This window comes from Bos indicus, chromosome 25, assembly GCF_029378745.1.
Source record: "Bos indicus isolate NIAB-ARS_2022 breed Sahiwal x Tharparkar chromosome 25, NIAB-ARS_B.indTharparkar_mat_pri_1.0, whole genome shotgun sequence".
NCBI classification, from domain to species: domain Eukaryota; kingdom Metazoa; phylum Chordata; class Mammalia; order Artiodactyla; family Bovidae; genus Bos; species Bos indicus.
The window spans coordinates 4,377,484-4,392,558 of NC_091784.1; the positions used below are offsets into that span (position 1 = coordinate 4,377,484).

The 15,075-nt window shown below is 42.0% G+C and overlaps 1 protein-coding gene across 3 annotated transcripts in view; it reads right to left on the minus strand.

Annotated features, from left to right (window-relative positions):
- ADCY9 (adenylate cyclase 9) overlaps window positions 1-15,075 on the minus strand; it is a 109,499-nt gene that overhangs the window by 84,270 nt on the left and 10,154 nt on the right. The window lies entirely within an intron of this gene.

Sequence of the window (15,075 nt, forward strand, 5' to 3'; positions counted from 1 at the left end):
GTAGCATAGTCAGACACGACTGAGCAACTAACACACTTCGCTACGTGAACAGAATCAAATGTCTGAACCTGTTTTTGGTGACTGAACTAACTCCACAGTTACACCTTGGGTGAAAAATTGATTCCTTCTTTCATTAAATAGACTAGAGAGAAAAAAGGTAGCAGAAACATTTTTTTCCTCTTTCACTTTTGAAATTTGAAGGTATTTAAGAAGTTTTCTATTTGTGGGGAAAACCAAGTCTTGGATATTATGATTTATAATTCAAGCTACTTAAGAAATAAAGAATGTATAGAATGTGATATTTTCACCCCAGGACAAGTTCACCCCTGATCCACACCCAGCGTACAGCCAGGGTTTATTCTGAAGTCACTTTGCCTCACCTATGCCTTCAATGCACATTTCTACCAGCTTGTGCTAAGTTGCTTCAGTCGTGTCTGACTCTTTGCGACCCCATGGAGTGTAACCTGCCAGGCTCCTCTGTCCGTGGGATTCTCCAGGCAAGAGAACCGGAGTGGATTGCCAGGCCCTTCTCCAGGGATCAAACCCAACTCTTATACGACTCCTGTGTTGGCAGGCGGGTGCCAGCCGGGAAGCCCTGTTTGGCGGCAATGAGCACTTAAAAAATAGGTCAGCATTTCCTTTATTATTATTTCCTGCACTTTACATCATCCTTTCTTTTCTTAGGGAGAGAACACACACACACACCCCAGAGCCATATGTTACAGTAACTCTAAGCAGAGAAAAGGCACATGTGGAGCCTGTACATGTCAGTTCTGTAAAAAGAAATAAGAACTATAAGCACTGAAAAGGAAGGGATTTTCAATTTATATGAATCTGTACCAAGAAAATCTAAAGACTGGGTGAGTTTTAAACATCACAACAAATAAGCATTCAGTTAAGAGGACTGTTACACAGAAAAATAGTTTTATCAGTTTTAAAGTGTCATATGAAGTGGTAAAGAATCCCCCTGAAACGCAAGAGAAGGCCTGCGTTGCAGAAGACATGTTTTCAATCCCGGGGTCTGGAAAGATCCCCTGGAGAAAGAAATGGCAGCCCACTCCAGTATTCTTGCCTGGAGAATTCCATGGACAGAGGAGCCTGGTGGGCTACAGTCCATGGGGTTGCAAAGAGTCGGACACAACTGAGCAAACACACGCACGTGAAATTAAATACACACTCACCACACAATCCGGTAATTCAACTCTAGTGTATTTAACCAAGAGAAATGGAATTACATGTCCACGAAAGACCTGTGAATGTTCACAGAGGCTTTACGCATCACAGCCAAGGACTGAGAAGAACCCAAACAGCCACCAGCTGATGAGTGGGCCTTTTAATTGTGGCAGGTCTATCCATACAAGGACTACTACTTCCCCATAAAAAGGAACACACTTTGGATTCATGCAACAACATGGATGAATCTTTTTTTTTTTTAGTTAGTTATTTATTTTGACAGCACTGGGTCTTAGTTGCTGCATGAGAACTCAGCAGCATATGGGATCTAGTTTCCTGATCAGGGATTGAAATCAGGCCCCCCCGGCATTGGGAGCTCAGAGTCTTAGCCACTGGACCACCAGGAAAGTCCCTGGATGAAATCTTAAAAGTGTTATTCTAAGCGCAAGAAACTTGTCCATTTAACTGTGGCATACACTAAATTCTGTGATGCATCCTGATTTGAGGGATGTCTGGAAAATGCACCTCTCAGCATCACGATATGTAGTAAGACAAAACTAGAAACAATCTGAATTTCCAGCAAGGGAGATTTCCTGGACAAGTCATAGTACACCAGTGATAGAAGTTTACCGTCATTTAAGATAATGATATAGACGTATATAAAGATTAGTGGTGGAAAGACGCTCACGATCTATTAGGTGAACAAGTGAGTTATAAAACAACATGTTTACTGTGACACCATTTTGTTAAAAGATAATTATTGGTATGTATATCCGAACTGAAAAGGTCTAAAAGCTTTGTACTGAGAGGTTCACAGTGGCCATCTCTGGGTGGTAAGCATTTTTTAATCTTTTGTTTGCTTTTCTGAAGGTAGACCACAAACATGTTTCATTTTTGTTATTAAAAATATGTAAATATAAGATATCCACCCACCTGGTCATGTGTCTAAGCATAAGTCTTCAAAAGTCACACAATTCCTTAAAGATGCAATACTGACAGGAGGGGAAAAAAAAGGTGAAGCAATCTAACAGCTCAGGCGGAACACCTTCACACAAATCATGGTCATTCGTTTCAAGGGATATTACGTCCTTACAAATAAGAATATGTGAATTAAACAGATGCACAAGAAATCTAAATAAAATAGCAGCAGAAGTAGAAAACCCACATTGGATGACATCGATTTTAACCAAGAAAAAAATCACTGCCTGTACCTCAGGATGTGAAGGAGTTACAGTCTTACAAAGAGGTCACTTCAGGTAATGGGTGTTATATAATTCTTTGTTTTTATCTTTTAGTTCCGTTTTTCATATAAAATTAGACAGAGGCAAAAAATTAAGACTTTCCAGAACCACGTTAGGATTCCATAGGTCTCTAACATTACTCTCGAAAACATTCCATGTAGAAACCAACACACAGCACTCTTTCTGCATCTTCTCTAAACTCCTTAGTTCACAATTTTGTTTTTCTATAACCTGTCCAACAAAACAGCAAATCTCACACAGAAATGCCTATGCTATAGGGAAATGTACCAAGAAGTCTCCTTCATCTCTGTGTGTGCTTTTTTTTTCCCCCCTATTTTCTGGTTAAAGAAAACATTTGCAAGTTCATAAAAACAAGGAACTAAAATTAGATAGACGAGAACTGAACCTTGACTCACGGTAGGGAAAACATTATTTTTAAACTGCGAAATATTTATAGGCCTGTGCTCTATGGAAAAGGAAGACAGGCGTGCTAATGTATGTCGACGGAACAGCCCGGGGCCAGGACAGGAGGCTCAGGAAAAGAAAATACTTTCACTGTGTATTTATATTCCAGGGGCCACTGGCACTTCATGTATTTTTTTTTTCTCATGGAATACAAATTAGCACCAATAATCGCAGAGAATTTGAGAACCCTGCTTCACTTAACATTAAAGAAAATGCTGTAAACAGCCCACAGTAAAACCATCTTCGCCTCCTCCTGTTGCCATCCTTGGGACCGAGAGTGCTCCCCAGCTCCGGAAGAGCTAGCTTTGCTCTAGACACTTCATCATCCCTACAGAACAACCAATACTTTTCAGAGCTCCCGACAAAAGTTTAAAAAATATGTTTGTTACAGGTTTTTTTTGTTTTTTTTGTTTTTTAAAGAAAAAGACACAGAGGTGAAATCCAAGACACTTAGCAGGTGACTATGGAGGAATAAATCTCTTACACATTAAAACCACATTCATTGTGACATTCACAGCATCGCTCAAAACCTTCAAGAGTGCTTTACCTCTTATTACATCAAGTCTAAATGTCTTCCTTCATTCATTTACACCCACGGGGTCAATGGCAGAGCACCTGCAGTGAGCGCCCATCCAGAGGGGGAGGAGGGTGGCTATGCTGCAGGGGCCAGCGGGTCAGAGCTGATGTAAGAGGCCAGGAGAGTGGAGGAGGGGGACATCCTTCCAGTCTGAGGCCTGAGGAGAGGGGCGGACTGCACAGGGGGCCTGCCCTTTGAAAAAACTCAACCGGTGAGGGTGTGGGCTCGAAGCAGAAAGAACTGCTGTGCCAGGTCTAGGGACTGGATCCATTTGGGGGAAATGAAGAGAAGACACGCAAAGTCTGAGTTGGTTGCATGATCCAGTTTCTCCTAAGAACAAGCACTTAAATTTTCATGTTAAAAATACTGTGTTTTCACTGAAATCACAGCCTTAATGCTGTGCATCCCTAGGGACCATTTTCTTTCTTCAGGCCCCACCTCCAACTGTTTTCAACAACAGAAGCCTGATACTCTTTGGGGGATCTCCCACTTGTTCTGGAAAGACACCCCTGGCCCCAGTTGATGAAGCAAGTTAAGTCCAGGCCAATAGGATCTCAGTTCCCTTGTGGTGACTGGTAAGATCATGGACATGCTCCTGCTCTATCCAAAGGAACCTGAGGGAGGTCTGCTTGGGGACACCAAGGAAAAGTTTCATTGCTAATAAAACAAGACATGCATGTGAGGGAAAGGCCCCCTTCCTTGATGGATGTCATGTGTCGCCTGGAATGTCTGCAACCACCCTGTGCCGTGAGGGAAGACATCTCCCACACAGCAGGGACGGCAGAGCGCAAAGACAGACAGCACCTGGGCCCTTGAAAATATCATCAAACCTCTGACTTAAGCAACCCTGGAACTGTCACACTTCTCGTTCCATGAGATTGAAAAAAAATTCCACTATTTCTAGCTACTTTTAGTTGAATTTAAGTGAAGTGAAAGTCACTCAGTTGTGTCTGACTCTTTTACAACCCTATGGGCTATACAGTCCATGGGATTCTCCAGGCCAGAATACTGGAGTGGGCATCTGTTTCCTTCTCCAGGGGGTCTTCTCAACCCAGGGATCAAACCCAGGTCTCCCATATTGCAGGCAGATTCTTTACCAGCTGAGCCACGAGGGAAGCCTAACTTTTAGTTAGGTCTTCATTAGTTCACACACTATTAATTTGAAACCATCTTCATTTTACTCGTAAGCTTTTCTACATATGTTTGCCTCCCTTATGAAGTAGGGAGCATTCTACTTTATGGTGAAGCTTTGTTTTATTTTGCAGCATCTCCTCTTCTTTAAGGAAAGCACAGGTAAGAGCTCTGGCAGCACCTCACACAGTTCGGGGAAGGCATTCAATCTGGTGGACATGAGCGTTCCAGGTCCTGGTGAGAGGTACACTGTGATCCCCCATGGCTATGTAAAGCGTCTCATGCTGTAAGATCTTCATTCTACACTACCCTCCTTAGCAACCTTGTTCCTATTAACCAGGCCCCACATATCTTGAGTTCATGGAGGAAATGCCCTGGGCAGTAGTTAGGAATATTTTAACCCCTAGGAAAATACAGTATATTCCCCAATGTAAACCAACACATTGGCACCGAGCTTATAGATCAGTCTCATGACCAGCATGAATCAGTCATCTTAAACTTCTACAACTCAGAATGCTGATGGAAATGAAGGTTCTGAATGACTGAAATGGTGAACCAGATCCCCTTGGAGCCCACGGATTCCCCCCAGGACTGCTGGCTCTCCCAAGAGGCTGCAGCAGCACCGTCCACCTCATCTCCCTCCGCTGTGCAGAGATGAGCTACAAAACCTCTCCACTCGTGGGCATCGTAATCCAGCTGCCCTACAGGGCGTTCCAAGCCGTGCACAAGGGCAACCTCCCAGGGGGAGCAATCAACACACCTTGAGGCGGTGACACCACTTCCCAGAATGGGGGGCCAAGGTGGCACTGGAGCATCTGCCCACCCCACCTTCTGAGCAAAGGGCCTCCACCCTGACCCTCCTCACTACGGAGGTGACCCTTGCCTCTTCCTCTGCCCCGAAAAGTCGTTTTCTGATTAGAAACTCACTTGTCTCTTCTTCTGCCCTGAACAGGACTGACGCTTGGTAACACTGACAAGTTCACATACTCTTTCTTGTTTTAACTATGTAAAAACAAATACAAACGAACTCTGAACCAATGACCATGTTTGGGAGCTGAGCTCTTTCAGCGGCCAATGTTTTTTTGGAAAAACGTTCTATATTAAGGCCACACTGTGGGAACACTGCTGGCTGTGCACAGTAGTCCGCATCCCAGCGCTGGAAGGACAGCTAACAGGAGTGTCCAGACGGCACGGGAGGCCCCCGGCTCACTTGACCCGTGAAACCAGAGGGGAAGCCTGATTCTACCACGCTGTATTTAGACAATTTGGATTCATTCAAACAAGAAAGTTCCTAGAGATGTTTAGGGCTTCTTTTTTTTTTTTTTTTTGGTCAATATTTAAATAGCCCTTTTTTTAAAAGCTTGCCCTAGATACCAACTGTTTATCTAACACACAATTCCAAAGTTGCTGAATCCAGTGCCAGCCCGGAGGGGACAGTTCAAACCCATATGTTTATCAGAAAGAAAAGACCTCTAAACACGTGTCATCTATGTTATCCTTTCCCTAATACCACAATACCACTCTAGCTCACAGGGAACAAAGTCATGATTTCAGTCAGGACCCCTCATTCATCACTACCTATTCCAGCTTGGCTCTCAACCTGGAGGATGTTTGCTGAGACATCTGATTGCCAGATGTGACTCATAACACAGTCCTTCTTACAAGTTTCCCACTTTAAAAAGTTGCAGAGGTTTGTCCAAAAGCTAAACATAGAGTTCCTCTATGACCCAGCAATTCCACTCCTAGGCATATACCCAAAAGAACTGAAAACATGTGCTCAAAAAATAGAAGGTTCACAGCAGCACTATTCACTGGAGTCAAAAGGTGGAAATAGCCCAGATGTCCATCAGCAGATGAGTGGATAAACAAAATGTGGTTCATCCACACAGTGGAGTATTATTCAGCCACAGAAAGGAATGAAGTTCTGATACATGCTACAACACGGATGACCCTGGAAATTATTATGCTACATCAAAGCCAGACACAAAGGCCACAGACGGTCAATTCACATGAAGTATCCAGCGTAGGCAAGTGCATGGAGATGAAAAGTAGACTGGATGCTTGTCAGGTGCTGGGGAGAGGGGGGCATGGGGAGCCAACTGCTTAATGAATGTGAGGTTTTCATCTGGAGCCATGAACACGTGCTAGAGTCGGAGGTGACGGTTGTACAACACACTGAATACACAAAATGCCACTGAACTGTCAAGTTAATTTTATGTGATGTGAATTTCATACCAATTTTTTTAAGTGAAGAGAATATCAGAAAACAGTAGGATTACAGCAAGGGGATAGGTGGCAGAACGTAGAAAGTTCTTGTGTTCAGGAAGTCTGGCATCAGTTTATAAAAGCAACAGGGGCAGCACCACCAGGCTTGGGAGCCAGTCAGGTTTAGATAAATCCCAAGTCCCCACTCAAGGACTTTCCATGACAGCCTTACAATGATTATCATTAAGAAATGTTGACCCCCTCCTCCCAGGCTCTGGGCAAGCAGCTCAGGAGGCCCTGTGGAGAAGCATGAACTGAGCACTTGATCTGTGGAAAATACCTTTTTCTCTACCTGTAAAAGAGGACAAATGAGTTGAAGAGCTGCCACCAATGGTCTTAAATCAGCCACAATATTAATGAACGTCTCTTTGGAGAGACGAATGCACCTTCCACCCACCAGACACAAAATCACTACCCGCAGTGACTACGCCCTCACCCTGCTCCGCTCATTCACGCGGCCCCACTGTGTCCAGCCTCCTGTTCTCTGGTTTACAGTCTCCCTGACTGCCAACCATCCTGATCCGCTGTGCCCAGAGCTCACGGCAGGAGAGACGCATCTGCAAAGGGCAGGCGGGCACCAAATACGAAAGGTAAGCTCCACCCAGGTATGAGGGAAGCCTGTAACCGACATTACCATCGACTGAGTGGGTTTCATCGCTGATGAAACAGGTTGTGGGGAGGGGAGCAGGGTGAAAACCAACATCTGCTGAACACCTACCAAAGAGCAGGCATTCTTACATGCACGATGGCATTGGACTGATTGAAGCTAGAACCTCTCAGGTCAGACGACACACTTCCCTAAAGAGGAAACCAGTGCTCAGATGGCATATGTTAGCACGTTGACTACCTGGACAGTTAAAACACTGACAACCCATCCTCCTACAGATGGAGTCTACCTTAGTTTTTAACCTCAGAGAAAAACCTTACTGAACCAGAGGGCAGAGACATGGGAACATAACCTGAGGACTGAGATGTGAGCATGGATCAGATAACTCTGGGGTCTCCTGGGCCTGCACTGGGCACCTGGGCCCTCGCCAGGCCCTTCGGGAAGAACAGACCATTCTAAAACAAACCACCATAGATGAACCTATATTAAAGGCCAGTCAACTAAATCTGGGGTATGTACACCTTCAGCTTAAACCAAAAAGGAAGAAAGAAGGCCTCTCCTTCCTTGGAAGTGGATTTGAGGACACCGGACACACATGGCTTCTATGCAAGGAGCTCTTCTTATCAAATGTTTCTTGGGAAAATCTGCAAAGTACTTTCTCAAAATTCTGGTAAATCTCAACAACAATCAACACTTTCCAAATTTAACATTCATGTTTTACCTTTACAATACAACCAGTTATAGAATTAACAGTTAGTGAATTCTAATGAATTCATTATTAGTTATAGAATCTAATCTATAATTCCCATTTCTATTTCTACACACTCAAAAGAAACCTACTTCAGTCTTGTGGAAAACACGCTCCATTTATGAAGGCACAGATTTGATTCAAATTTCCCTTTCTCCTCCCCTTAAAAAATATACTAAAAATAACTGTCATAACATCTTACTCATTCTGAACTCAGTACCTGGCAACTTATTCAGAATATAGCTGGCAACCAAAAAAAATCACACAAAGATGGAACTCAGTCTTTTTAATCAAAGTATATCTGCAGGGTTAATGAGTTTGGTTATTTGGGTTTTTTTTAATGGAATAAAGTGAACCAGGAGCAAACCTGTCACAGGAAAGCATACTGATAGCTACATTAGCTGACAGCAAGAGAGCAAGCAGAAAAAGTATCTAAAAACATAAGAAATGGAAAAACAGAACAATCTTAGTTTATCTAAAGTAAAAAGCAAAAATTCCTATTTTTATCGGCAAAATGCTATATCAATGAAAGCCAAACAACAAGCAATAAAAATAACTGAGTCAACAAGAAAATTAAATTTTATTTGGTATATTTCATTTTTATGAAGATTAAAAAAAGTATTTCATACATTTCAGAAACATAAAACCAAACACTTAAACTGGTTAAAACAGGAAAACATCTGACTGACTACAGAGGGAAATCCTCAACTCTTCACTTGACAAATTCCAAAAGATATACTATATTTGATATTTATATCTAACAACATATCAAATGAGGCTGGTTTCAAAGTAAACCACATGCTACTCCCAAAGCTGTCTATTTGGTAACTGGCTGGAAAAAGGAAGAGCATCAGAGAATTTAATATTTAGTAAACCCAAATCAAGCTACTGGAGAAGGAAATGGCAACCCACTCCAGTATTCTTGCCTGGAAAATCCCATGGACAGAGGAGCCTGGTTGGCTACTGTCCATGGGGTCGCAAAGAGTCAGACACGACTGAGCGACTTCACTTTCACTTAAATTAAGCTTAGAAAAGAGGAGAATTGTTTTTTAAAAAAAATTAAGCTGATTATGTGAAGCATTTACATTAAATTACAATTAAGCAATAAATCTCATTTAATCATCTTTCAGGAAAACTTTAAACACTAGTGAAAATGAAATAGCTAAATTTTAGTCGAGTTATATTATTAAATTAAAAAAGAGACTTTATCATTTCTATTTGTATTCAGTTTGTTGATTTCAAAAAAGAAATCACTTTTCCATCAACTGATGAATGGAAAAACAAAATGTGGTCTATCCATACAGTGGAATATTATATGACCAAATAAGGGGATGAAGTAATGACACAGGTACAGAACAGGTGAACCTTGAACAATATGCTCAGTGAAAGAAGTCAGACACAAAAGGCTGCATATTGCATAATTCTTTGTGTATGAAATGCCCAGAATAGGCAAATCCACAGAGATGGAAAGTAGACTAGTTGTTGCCAGGGGCTGGGAGGTTTAGGGGGGAAATGGGGATTGAGTGCTAATTTGTGCAGAGGTTCATGTGGGAGTGATAAAAATGTTCCAGGGACTTCCCGGGCGGTCCAGTGGTTAAGAATCCACGCTTCTGGGGCTTCTCTGGTGGTTCAGTGCTAAGGAATAGCAGGAGACACAGATTTGATCCCTGATCCTACATGCCGCGGAGCAGCTAAGTCCATGTGCCACAATCACTGAGCCTGTAATCTAGAGCCCACGTGCTGCAACTACTGAAGCCCATGAGCCCGAGAGCCCATGCCTGACAACAGAGAAGCCACCACAATGAGAAGCCTGTGTACTGCAACTAGAGACAAGCCCAAGCAGGAACAATAACCCAGCACAGCCAAAAATAAAAATAAATACATAAAATTTTTTTTAATAATCCATGCCTCCATTGCAGGGAGCATGGGTTTAATCCCTGGTTGGTAAACTAAGGGTCCTCATTCTGCAAGGCACTGTCAAAAAAAAATTTTTTTTTAAGTTCTAAGACTGATTATGGTGATGGTTGCACATATCTGTGAATATACTAAAAAAAAAATCACTGAATTGCATATTTTAAATGAGTGAACAGTATGGCACAGTATATGAATCATACGTCCAAAAAAGCTGTTATTTAAAAAAAAGAAAAGCTCAAAATCATCCATCCTAATATTCCTTGTTCAGGAAAGTTCCACACACCATAAGCAATGTTGTTGAAAGAAACAGAAACCTTAGTGAAAACTGGAACGCCTCCAGGGCAGTATATGGAACTGGAAATTTAATAGCTACTAAATAAAGCAACATCATGACTAGAGCTATGAAAGCAAATATTTCCATTTGAACTTCAAATGGCAGAGGGACAAAGTTGTTATCTTAGGATCGTGGGCTCTAAGAGTGTTCATAAATCACCATTTCTTTCAGGAGCCAGAAAGAACACAGGGTTAATTAAGTTACTCCAGCTGAGAAAGTCACTATGAAATGTGTGTGAGAGACCAAAAAAGTCCTTTGAGATGTTTTGCTTGCACGGTAGTTCCACGAGTTTTTAACCTCCTGCAATGACTGACACACTGAGTCAGGCGCTTCAGTCAGTAGGAAACATATGACTCCAGCAGGCTGTGAATAACAGCTTCTCTAAGGGAAGCTACAGTTTCACAAGTTGGGCCTTTGTTGAGGTGAAATTCTCTCTCAGGTCGGATGACACATGTACTCAGTGTCAACGCTAACTTTCAGGACAGAGTAGTAGACTCTCTTTCCTTTTTACTTTGTTTCACCAACCATGCAGATCACAGAAAATGTCATATTACTTTCTATGAGCTGCTTTGCAAGGCTTTGCTATTTTGTAAGAGAGGATAAGAAAACCATTCAAATCTTTTATAAATCCTTTATAATGAAATCCAAGGGTTTCCTTTTATCACTGTGACCTGTAATTTCTAATTAACAGGCCTCAGGTAGACTCTTCCTGGGTGTATTAATTTGGGGCCTACTGAAGTCACACTAACTATAAAGTATATAGAACCCTGGCACCCTAAAAATACAGTCAGCTGATCCAGGAACCCACTTCGGGAGCAAGTGAGTCTTTTATTAATGGAATAATTGGTAAACACGTTATTAACCCAGTATTTGCTCTGTTCTATTAGGGAGAAACTTGCCAACAGAAGTGAAATTCATTTTACTGGCAACTAACCTTTCAATCCGGAGAAGGCAATGGCACCCCACTCCAGTACTCTTGCCTGGAAAATCCCGTGGATGGAGGAGCCTGGTGGCCTGCAGTCCATGGGGTCGCTAAGAGTTGGACACAACAGAGCGACTTCACTTTCACTTCTCACTTTCATGAATTGGAGAAGGAAATGGCAACCAACTCCAGTGTTCTTGCCTGGAGAATCCCAGGGACGGGGGAGCCTGGTGGGCTGCCGTCTATGGGGTCGCACAGAGTCGGACACAACTGAAGTGACTTAGCAGCTTAGCAATCTTTCAATCTCTCTCCCAAATAATGTTCGAACAGGAACTGAAGCACATTTTTTAAGTGTTATTTAATCACCTCACATTTTCTCCAAGCCATTTCCAAAGAATGTCTCAAACTTTCAAAATCAAATTGGGTTCCTCTAATGATACCCTGCTTTATACAACAATTGTGATCCAAAAAAAAAAAACCATGTGTAAATTACACTTCTATAACTCAATCTTTATTTACTTATATTTGAAGGAAGTAAAGAATCCTTTAGAACATTAAGAATTTCACCATGCCCTGCAATTTAGTGGTTAGGTAAATCTGAGTTTCCATATGCTAAATTTATCTAAATGAGGGTTCATAGTTTAAACAAGTGGATGAAGAAGAAACCAGTTCCTCATATGAAGAATGTGTACTGTGTTCCAATCACAGAAGCTCAGCTGTTCTTAAAGAATGGTGAGGAATTTAAAGCACATCTAGTTCAAACTTTACGCTTTACAAACAGGAGGAAACAGAACCAGAGAGATTATTTTCCCGAAAGTGCTTATCTAGTTAGTGGAGAAAACACTTTAAGATGAAAAGCTAATCTACTAAACAAACTTAATTTTTCAAGTAACAAGATAATTCTATAAACATACTTTTCTTTCAGAAACACTCCCCTCTCCTGGTTTTAGACAGCTCATTCACAAAACAAAAATTAACGACCACAAGAGGCATTTCTCATGTAGAAGAGAACACATTTATGAAGTTACAGAATGCAGTGTGGTCCACACTTGTGATGTTAACACTTGATAGAGCAAAACTAACTAAATTCATGTGCAATAGTCTCTTCCACTTAAAATGTCAAAGCCTTAATGGGATATTGTATGTTGATATCCATAAACAAGAAAATAAAATCAACTGCATGCGGGTTTTCTTCCTCTCTACAAACTACGTGGTAAAAAACCAAAGTTGATATTTCCCACACGATTCAAACACAAATATAAATGATCCAAAAGCTGCTTTCAGTAGCACATTTTTCCTTGGAAGGAAAAAAAAATGAATAGAATTTAATAGCATTACATAAAAATCCTGGAAATTATGTACAAAGATTATGCTGGAGCTTTGCCCAAAAAAGGATATGCTGGCTTTCCATGTGCATAAATGATAATCGAATAAGAATTTTAAGGAGCTACAGTATTATTAAAGATAAATATACTTATTGAAATCTCTGTCTTAAAAAGCTTAAAAATTATTGCCTAAACTAAGCCATTCAACCCCACATTTCCTGGGCCCTAAATAAACACTTGGGTTTTCAATCCTCTGCGCTCCTGCTTGGCAGCCTTCCCCACAGACCCGGGAGCCCAGGACCGCCCCCACTCCCCACCTGCGGGCCTTCCACACTCCCAGGCACTCTCCCATCTCGATGTCTAGGGCCTTTAGAGACCCTGCTCGCAGCCTCGACTTAATTAACCACATAGCTATTCCTGAAAGGCCAGTTGCTGCCTTCTCTCTACCTTCCATGTAGATGTCTGGGGCGTGGTTTTGCACACATGTCTGATGCTGGGAAAGATTGAGGGCAGGAGGAGAAGGGGGTGACAGAGGATGAAACAGTTGGATAGCATCACCGACTCAATGGACATGAGTGTGAGCAAACTCAGATTGTGAAGGACAGGGAAGCCTGGTGTGCTACAGTCCATGGGGTTGCAAAGAGTCAGATGCAACTCAGTGACTGAACAACACCCATCTTCATTCATTCATTTGTTCACATCACAAATATTGAGCCTCTGCTGTACACCAGTAATGTTTCCAGCACCAGGAAAACAGCAGTAAATAAAATATGCAAAAATTCCTGCTCTCGAGGCACATTCAAGTTCGGTGGATACAGATCAGAAGTCAGATGCACATTACTATACAGCACAGAGAGGGGAGTGGCAGGGCATCGTTTCAGGAGTCGCCATTCACAAGGGGCCCGGGGAGGGAATTCCTGGAGCGGGGCTGCCCAGAACATTCCACAGGTGTCCTGGGAGAAGGGGCTCGAGAGGTAGGGGGCGTGCACTTCAGTCTGCAAACAGGTGACCTACATTTTGGTCTAGGATTCCTTTCATTTTCTTGTTCTGGATCATTATTTACCAACATTCAAGGGCACCTGTCCTTCAACAAGCAGTAGTGAGAAGATACAGGAGACAGGAAGCTGCGTTGCTCTGTAATTATCAATTGTGAGAATGTAAATTAAAGCTTCTGAGGAGCTTGAAGAAGCACAAACCATTTGTTCAGAAGTCCTCTTTCTCCTATAAACAGGCATATACTATTAATTTTCTTTTCAAAAAGGGAGAGGGTAAAGCTTAGCTCCATCTCGCTCAACAAAAATACCAAACAGAAATAATGAGCTTTTCATGCCTATTATTTCTCTAATCCATAAAAATGTTATGAGGTAAGTACGAGAGCTCTCAGACACTGCCAGTTTGTATGAAAAGGACTCAGGGGCTAACTCAAAAGGGTTTTCCCAGGGGGCCAAGAAGGGACAATTTGAGCATCAAAAAAAAAAAAAAGATGTCTGTAATGGAGTGAAGAATACACCAAAGAAGCTAAAATCCAAGAGTTTACATTAATTCTAGAAAAAAAAGCCACCAGTCCTCTTCAGAGGATGTTAAGAAACCAAGTCAGCCTGAAAACTGGTGGACAGCGGGAAGGAATCAAGCAAGTGAAACATAAACTTCTAAATATACACAGATCCCAAGATCCTAGGATTTCACAATGGTTGAGATAATAACATGCCTGAAAGCATTGTGTGAACAGGAAAGAGCTGAATGAAGAAAGGTATAGCTGTTTTTCTGTTGCTGCTGCTACTAAGAAAACATTGCCCACTTTTAGTAATGCTAGTTGCTGCTAAGTCGCTTCAGTCGTGTCTGACTCTGTGCGACCCCATAGATGGCAGCCCACCAGGCTCCCCCGTCCCTGGGATTCTCCAGGCAAGGACACTGGAGTGGCTTGCCATTTCCTTCTCCAATGCATGAAAGTGAAAAGTGAAAGTGAAGTTGCTCAGTCGTGTCCAAGTCTAGCGACCCCATGGACTGCAGCCTGCCAGGCTCCTCCATCCATGGGATTTTCTAGGCAAAAGTACTGGAGTGGGGTGCCATTAAGTTAGTGAATCTAATCTCTAATAAGTACTATGTGCCAAGTACATTTCTAAGTACTTAATATTATTTTCTCCTTTAATCCTTACAACAATTCTGTGAAGCAGGTACCAATGTTTTCTAACACAGTCCTTTGGGAATAAATACTGGCCCCACCATTTGGTAACTTCTCTAGCTGGATGGCCACCACAGGTTACTTAACCTTTAATCTCTCAGTACTTCAGTTTCCACACCTATAAGGAGGAAATGGTAAGTCTCCCTACCTCCAGACCTTTTTGTAATAAGATCAGCAAGTCTAGAATGTAT